Genomic DNA, 8,711 nt, shown 5'->3' on the forward strand with positions numbered 1-8,711 from the left:
AGGGCCAGAGAGGGAGGAGAGAGAAATAAAAAGAGAAAAAGAAAGGAAGAAAGAAAGCTGTGTGTGCATGTTTATATGCATTGAAATCTTCTGGAAAGGTGTATGGAAAGGTCCTTGTAGATCCTCTTTCTTTATTTGTATTATTTGCTTTGTTCGCATTACTTTTTGAAAGAGAGAGAGAGGAAAGAAAAAAAGGCAGGAAGGAAGGAAGGAAGGAAGGAAGGAAGGAAGGAAGGAAGGAAGGAAGGAAGGAAGGAAGGAAGGAAGGAAGGAAGGAAGGAAGGAAGGAAAGAAAAGGGACAGTGAAAGATGGGAGAAGCTTGGGTCTAAAGTTCAAGCTCGGCAAATGGGTGTATCCCATTGCCACTCTGCTCAGGAGCAGCAGCTCCATTCCAGTGCACATTCTGGATGGTTTCTCTCCCCATGGAGCACATCATGAAGGGACACAAAGAAAAACACAAATGACAGACTTGGCCTTTCTTTGACCATGAGATGAAGTGTGAGAAAAAAAATGTTTAATGCACGTTTACCTAATAATTTCCAAAAATCAGAAAGAACACAGTATCTGCATTTTGTAAGAAGCTAGTCTTTGGGGGGAAGAGGGGGAGGTTGGATAAACTGACTCTACCATTGAAAGGAGTCCATTAGAATCAGCCTCAGTAAACTCAATGCATTCTCTTCAAAAGGCAATTTTGATCACTCAGGAAAAAAAAGGCAGGAGTAAATCAGAGACTTAGAACTCAATACAGCAGAAGAAATTGAGGTATTTTGGGCTATATTTCATGCTCAAACTGAGGAGTAGAGTGTTATTAAGGAGTGGGTTCACAACTATGGCAAAAAAGTTTAAAAGCTGAATATAAGCCAGGTCAGGTGGAGATCAGAGTGGGACAAGTGTGAGCACTGGGCCCTTACTCTACAATTAGAAACCACTATTCACCTGAAACAACTCAAGAGAGAACCACAGAGCTGAGCAAGAATCAGAAAGCTGCTTTGGGACTTGGCCTTCAAGTTCTCTGGCTTTGCAGAGACAGAAACATCAGGGACAAGACTCATCATCATTGCTCCATTTGCCCAGTTCAACCTCATTATGCCTTCTCTTCCTTGGTAGAGTTGTAGACATTTCATAGACATTCATAGAACTAATACAAATTGTGGAGCTGAACAATTTATTTAGTCTACCAATGTGAACAGAAGACCTGTGTTACAGCAGAACACTGGCCAGGGCACTAAGGACATCAAAATTCTAATTACCACTCTGGTCATAAATACCTACTTTATGTGACTTTGAGCAAATCAGTCCTCTTACCAGCCTCGCTTTCCAAAATGAATGAATTGCTTATCCCCAATGTGCTAATCACAGGCAATGACCCAACACTGCACTTCATCCAGGGCCTTCTGAATTTTAATCCTCCACTCCTGGAATACAATATTTTACTTCAAAGAGTGAATTTCAAATAATGGGAATTATAGGTAGCACTGCTGTCTTTCACCAGTGCATGTATTTATCTATTTCTTTATTTATTTATTGCCTGCATATGAGATTGCACAGCCAGCAGTGATGTTAACAAACTTGAATTTGAATTGAAGGGTATGATGGCATGAGTTTCCAGAAACAGTTCCAATCTTCAGGGTTGTACAAATTATGTATGATTTCATAACTAGTGGAGTTTCCAGCTAGCGCCAATGCTATTTTTCTGAATTGGTTTCATTATTTGGAAAGTAAATAAAAGAAGTATTTTCATCCCCAAAGACGTAATTTTATATTCTGAAGATTAGAAAAATGTTGCAAGAAAAACCTGCCAGAAAGAAACAAGCATTGCGTATTGGCATTTTAAGCAGAGCAAGGAAAAGTTTTGTGTTTTCTTTTTTTTCAAGTAAAGGATTCAGAGTTCTTTTACTCACAAACAGAAAAGATGACTAAATATTGACATTGTTCTTTACTGTAATTAGAATTATATATACAAGATATAGTTGACTCTCAATAAGTCACACAAAAGCACACCTAAAGCAATTCTCTTTCCATATGTTCCATAAGCAATGATGCCTCAGAGTGAGGTATTATAAATGTCCAAATTGCCATAATTCTGGATTAGCACAAATTACCCAAGACTCTTCACGTGTTAAAAAATGATCACTCAGTTTCTTTCCAGCTCACAGAGAGCTTTCTCTTCCTTCAGTGGAAAAAGAGTTAGTCAAATTAGCTAATTGCAACGAATCAGTGGTGATATGAATTTAACCTTGGGCAACTCGTTCATGTCTTTTCATGTTAATAAAGCCTCTGGACTTAAATGAAAACCCACATGGTTTAATTTGTAATTTAAAAAAATAGGAACTACATATTTTTCCTTATAATGAACCATTTCTTTCAGAAGGCAGAATAGCTGAGAATCTTTCTAGGTCTTTTAAAACTGTTTTTACAGCTCTGTTGTGTTGAAATTTGTTGACTAATGATTTAAACAGAGCACTTTCCCCTAGTAGACCCTAGTATATCTTCTGGGTTTAAAAAACACAGAACAGCCAAGAATACTGCCTTCCCAGAGCAATGTATGAATTCCCTTCCCATGAAACACAGATTCATCAGTTCACAGGGTTACATTCTTCTGACCATTTTCTTCACACAGGGCAATCAAATTGCTTCTAGTAAACATTTTAGTGTCTCATACATATTTTTTAAAAGACCTGCTTTTTTACAAATAGCATTTTCTCAAAATAAGCATTGAAAATTCTTTGCTTCTTTAATATACTTCCTACACAATTAAATGCATATCTTAGTTGGAAAGAAACTAACTACCACTACCCCAAAGTTGGGGTTGCAGATGTAATAATTATAATGCTGTTTTGGAGGGAGAGCAGAAGCTCAAGAGTGCCCTATAGCTTCCTGGAAAGTTAAACCCAAAAAATGTGAGATTGTTTTGTAATTTGAATTTGAATCAATATTATTGCTTCTTGCTTAGGAAGGAGGGTTGTCTAAAAAAAGAGAAAAAGAAAAAGAAACTTGAAACTCAGACTATAATTTGACCTATTTCATGATGCCATCATGGTTTTCTTCCACTCAGTAAATTAGCCCTTCTGAAATATAAATTACATTTGCAAATAACTTTCATATATATTTATCTCATTTAATTCTATCCACAATCCCACCAGATAGGTAATTATCCCCATTTTACAGATGAGAAAACCAACCCCAAGAGGGCGTTACTTAAAGCAGACCTTCCTCTAAATCCATTGTTCTTTCCACTACACCAACTGCTTCAAACTGCTAGAAATAACAAATTTTTCATGAGGTCGGTCATGATGTTAAATGATAAACTGAGGGATATTTAAAATGTTAAGAGTTTGTTTGAGCAAAAAATCCATTTGGATCAGGCATCATCACATCTAGAAGATAGAAAGGAGGTCCAAGGAGCTGTACAAAATGAAAGATGTTTATAGGCAGAAGAGATCAGAAACAAGGAAATTATAACTACCAAAAAAGCTGATTGGTTATTGCAAGGTTGCTTTTGTTTAAGGGAATACAAAGGGTCCATTGGGCAGATTACCTAAGTAGTGTTGATCAGAAGATTCCTGACTGACTGGTCTAAGAGTCTGTTTCTGGGACAGCGAGCACTGTGATTGTCTTGTTTTGGTGATGTGGGACTTAGTGTAACTGACTACATTCTGGTCCTGTTGTCTTGTTCTAACAGTGGTAAAACATGTTTAAGATCAGTTATTGATCAGAAGTATGAGTTCCAGAGGACATTACCATGCTTATATCTGCTTGTGAGTTCCTCAAAAACTAATTACTGTAGTGTCTATAATATATCATACCATGTCTGAGACTGCAGGCTCTCTGTAACTTTTGATTTGGATTAATGAAACATAATTGAATAAATACATAATTTATAAATAGTGCCTCTATTGTTCCTTTAAAACAGTGTTTTCCAAGTTGTTTAAAAAATATGAAGAAGTATATAATAAAAGTAGTTTCTACTGGCAAGTGGATTTGGGGATTACTTATTATAGACCCTTCTAGAGAATTTACAATGCATATAAGCTTACTAGAGGTTCTGGAAAGTCCTATGATAAAGAATCTTGTTCAAATTTATTTAACCAAGTATTTCCTAAACATTTACCTGCAGAAATCATCCTTCTTTCTTTTTACAGAATTATTTTCACTTCCTTCCACACACCAGTGTCCCCTGGTTTCAAAACCAATCCTTTAAAATAAAAACCTGGAAGGGAGTAGTGGCAGAAGGACATCACAAAAAAGGAAAAAATATTTTAGGAACAGCAGCAATATTTTAAAAAACTTAAGAGCAATATAACTGGAGGTCAGTTGGTGTGAGATAGGCAAGACCCAAAGAGCCAAAGAACCTGGGATGCAGTGAGCCGTCGGAGGCGCTCCTGCGGCCTGGGCACTCTGAGACTGAGCCATGCTGGACAGAAGCCCAGACAGAGAAGGGATCAATGCCTGGAAGTTTCCACGTAAGTGCAGGTGAGGCTCAGAAAATAAGAACTCAAGCATCTGAGGAATTCAGGAGCTGGCCAGAAGCAGGGATGGAGGTAGATGATCATCAGGAACAGAGAGGCTCAGCAGATACCAATCTCCGCCGTGTGGTTGGAGCTGAGGGCCAGAAATTCAGGCCTAAGAACCCTAGTGAGTAAGGTAGAACTCTAGCTTCAGAGAGGGCCAATCCCCAGTAAAGATTGTGGGCGAAAGGCCGCAAGTGAGGGACCTAATGACTATAATTATTGTGTATATATTATATTGTACTACAAACATAGTACAATTAACAAAGAGGCAGCTCTGCTGCTAAAACCAAAATCTGGAAGGCCTCCCTTTATCCCACCCCTACCCCTAGGGGTAGGACATCCAGAGCAACTATTTCCAACATACAATAAGGACTTGAGGGCTAATTAATCCACGTTGTGTCTGCTTAGCAGATAATCAGTCTAGGTCAGGATTAGCCCCTCCCTGTAAATCTAAATTCCTCTTTCCCTTGTCTCACAGACCCAGTGGATAGCTAATCTCACCTTGACTGTGCCACAGGGTTGCAACCAAAGGCTCGTGCCAGTTGTACACTACTTGAGGAGACATCATTACAAGGCTCCTAGCCTTGTGTTTACATGACCCCTCCCTGCCATGTAAATCTCTCCTTCAATCTACCTTTTGTATTTTCATCCATAGTTCATTACTTCAGCCAATCCCTGAAATTCTCTCCCTCAGCTGCCTTTTCATTTCATCTATCTAATAAAACCCCAGTCGTGTTTTCTCTGCCCCTATTCTATCTAGCTACCGAGGACTGTCAGAGGAAAAGACAGGGCTGTGTATACTGGATTCTTTTTTGAAATGTATGGGCTTCATCTGCTCACCCTTCAGAAATGGAATATAAGCATGAAATAAACCTTCTATTTCATTAAACCACTGGGAAAATTACATGGTCTCCAGACAAAAACTGGGACATCATCATACCTACAGTGTCTTCCGGGGAACCCTCTCTTTCATATTTGCCTCACTCTCCTCGAACCTCCTACTCCATCCCTGGCCCCCCTCCCTTTGAACCGAATACTGAGTTCCCTATTTCCTAAGGCAGTGTCGACCCTCAGATGAGGATTCCTTCTGCTTTAGTCTCCCACATTCCTGAATTCATACCCATCTCTGTTTCTTTCCCTTCTGCCCCAATGCAAGAAGGGTCCCCCCTCCTATCCAAGATAAACACCCTTTCACCCTTCCCTGACCCATTTTAGAGACATTTCTTTTCTCTGCAGTTATACCCTGTTTACCTTCTCTCTCTACTGGCTCTTTACCAGCAGCATTTAAACAGTTCACCCTTGAACTGCACAGGTGACTTTTCCTACTACTCTCCATCTCCTCCTTTTCACCTCTAAGATTCCTGAATTCACTGGCCTCCTGAACACCCTGTCATCTTGAACCTTCCCTCCTGAATCCTTTTTAGGCTCCTCTAGTCCTCACCTCTGATTCACCCCTCAGCCCGTTACAACCTGGTATCTAGCAAACATGCCACTAAAACTCTTCTTGCCAAAGTCCTCCCTATCACAAAGGGACTGTTTTTCATTCCTATTGCATGTGCTTTCTTAGTAGCATTTGACAGTGTTGATCACTCCTGCTTTCTAAAGTGATTTCTCCTTTGGCTAACTGCTGGATTTTCTCCTACCTCTCCAGTTACTACTTCTCAGTATCTTTCAAGGGCTCTTATTCTTCATGTCTCTTCAATGATGGACTTTCTCAGGGTTTTTGGAACCTCTCTTTTTCTCCAGCCACTCAGCCTCTCCAGATAATCTTATCTCTACTTTAGGTCTTCAAGTGTCTTCTTAATGCTGACTACTTCCAAATCTCGTCTTCAGAACTAAATATCCAGCTCCTTAAGAGACATTTACACTTGCTTCCACAAGCAATTCAAAGGCCATTCATAACCTCATCATTTTCCCAGCCCATCCTGCATCCCTAAATGTCACTTTCCATAGCAGCCACTCAGTGGAGCAGGGAATGGAACAAGAAGTCCTTCCCAGCAGGGACTGTGGGCAGAGCAGAATTTCCTACTACCTGGACCCCTCCAAGCAGATGTCTACACACCATCAGGGGATCTATTCAAAGCAGCAACTGGACACATAATTTCCCTATTTGCCCTGAGAGCAATAGGGATTCAGTGAATGTTTGTAAAGTTCAAACTTCTTACCATGGCACCTGAGAGTTTTCTTTGGCCACTCCCCATCTTTCACTTGATACTATAGCTAAATAATAACAAGCCCTTTTTGTTATGTTACCAGACACCATTCTAATACTTGTATATATGGTTTATTATTCCTCACAATAATCCTATAAGGCAGGTTCTATTATTATTCCTATTTTACAGATGAAGAAACTGAGGAAAAAAGAGATTCTCTTGACCAAGGTCACATAGAAGCAGTTAGAATTCAGACCTATGTGGTCTGGCTTTGAGATCATGATCTTAACTACTATGTTATACTGCCATATGTAGCTGCTCAGAGTTCCTGGAACATGTTCTGCTCTGCTTGTCCTCTGATACCTCTCTCTCTCTCCCCTACACACACACACACACACACACACACACACACACACACACACACACACCCTTCTGCCCTATGTGTTTAGGTAACTCCTATTTATCCTTCAGATCTTTGTATAGAAATGGGCTCTTCTAGGAAGCCTTTTCTGCCTCTCCCTTCCGCACCCACCCTACCTTTGCAAGGTTCATGCCTCTCCTCAGCGCTCCCACAGCATCCTTCCCACGACTGTCACAACACTTACTACTCTGCTGTGATTGTGGGTTAACTTGTCTGTGTACACTTCTCAACTGCAAGACCCTCCAGATAAGGACTGTGTCTCGGATGTGCTGAGTCTTCAGTGCTTCACACGATGCCTGGCACATGGTAGGGGATGAATGGTGGTGGGTTGGTGCTGAATAAATACAAGGAGAATGTTCAAATGGCATCTGCAGACAGGCTGACTTGAGGCTGGGTTGTCCAGATACTGATCTAGGGCTCTTTTAATTGACCCAGACCTGACCTAAAGTTGTTCCCAAACAGAAGTGTTGGACTGAGCCTGTGAGTGAAGACTTCAGGATCCCAGCCATTGAAACCAAAAGGGAGGAGATTGCTTTGAGTCAGGAGGAGACATAAGTGTTAGCCTTGATAGAAGCCTTAACAGATCTTATAAAGTGGATTAGGACATAAGAAAAAATGAAAGCAGATAAGCAGGAAGGAGAGTAAAAGTTTAAAGAGAGCATTATTCTGGGAGTTTAAAATAAAGAGGGAGTGTGGGAATTTGATATGGGAGCTTAATCTAAATTTAAACTGGGGAGTTGAGTTTCCCAAATCCACAAAACTGAAATGGAAAATGTAACCAAGTCGAACCGTAGTCATGGTGCATTTAAAATAAGCATTTTTGTATTATTTGGAGTGCACTTCCAATGACTATAGTAATTCACTCTTCGCAGGTAGGGGTAAGCCAGGTATTTTTCTGTGTTGATTTGCCACTCTAGAGAGTGGCAGAGGATAAAACTCCTAATTCTAGTGGAAGATCCATTGGGAAGGCTTTCGTGTTCTTTCTGGATGGAGGTTGATCTCAGATTATAATCATTCCATTTACCAAGTCTTTTAATAGATGCCTGAGTCTAGGGCAGAAACATTAATGTACTGTGACAGCCTTAACTAAGAAAAGCATGTCAGTAAGAAAAACCGGCCCAGTTACCACCACAAGCAGTAGAACATCAGAAATACCAGAAACATCATGTTTGTGTACTTATTTTACTGCACATTTATATCGACAACAAATCACCTTGTAATTATTTTAAATATCCTTCTTTATATTAAACTTCGTTATTTCAGATTTATTAATATAAAATATCTGATAACCACTTCTAGGTTTGATAATAAAAAGGAGTTTTGCCTCTCATGGCAGTTTTATTTTTTTCTTCAGTGGGAGGCTTGCACATGTTTTTGTTAAATTGAGATAACCTATTAAAAAAACACCAAGAGGAGTCCCTGGCACGTAGCAAGGGGTGGCCAATGTTAAATGTTATGTTATGCTTGTTCAGAAATTAAGACTTCAAGAAAACAGTTTATGGTTGAGTAGTATCCCACTGTGTAAATGTCCCATAACTGTTTTATCTACTCACTGACTGACAGACACTTGGGCTGCTTCCCTATCTTAGTGATTGCAGATAATGCTGCTATGAATATAGGGGTGC

Source organism: Artibeus jamaicensis, unplaced genomic scaffold (assembly GCF_021234435.1).
Source record: "Artibeus jamaicensis isolate MK-2021 breed Jamaican fruit bat unplaced genomic scaffold, CSHL_Jam_final contig_1015, whole genome shotgun sequence".
Classification (NCBI taxonomy): Eukaryota; Metazoa; Chordata; class Mammalia; order Chiroptera; family Phyllostomidae; genus Artibeus; species Artibeus jamaicensis.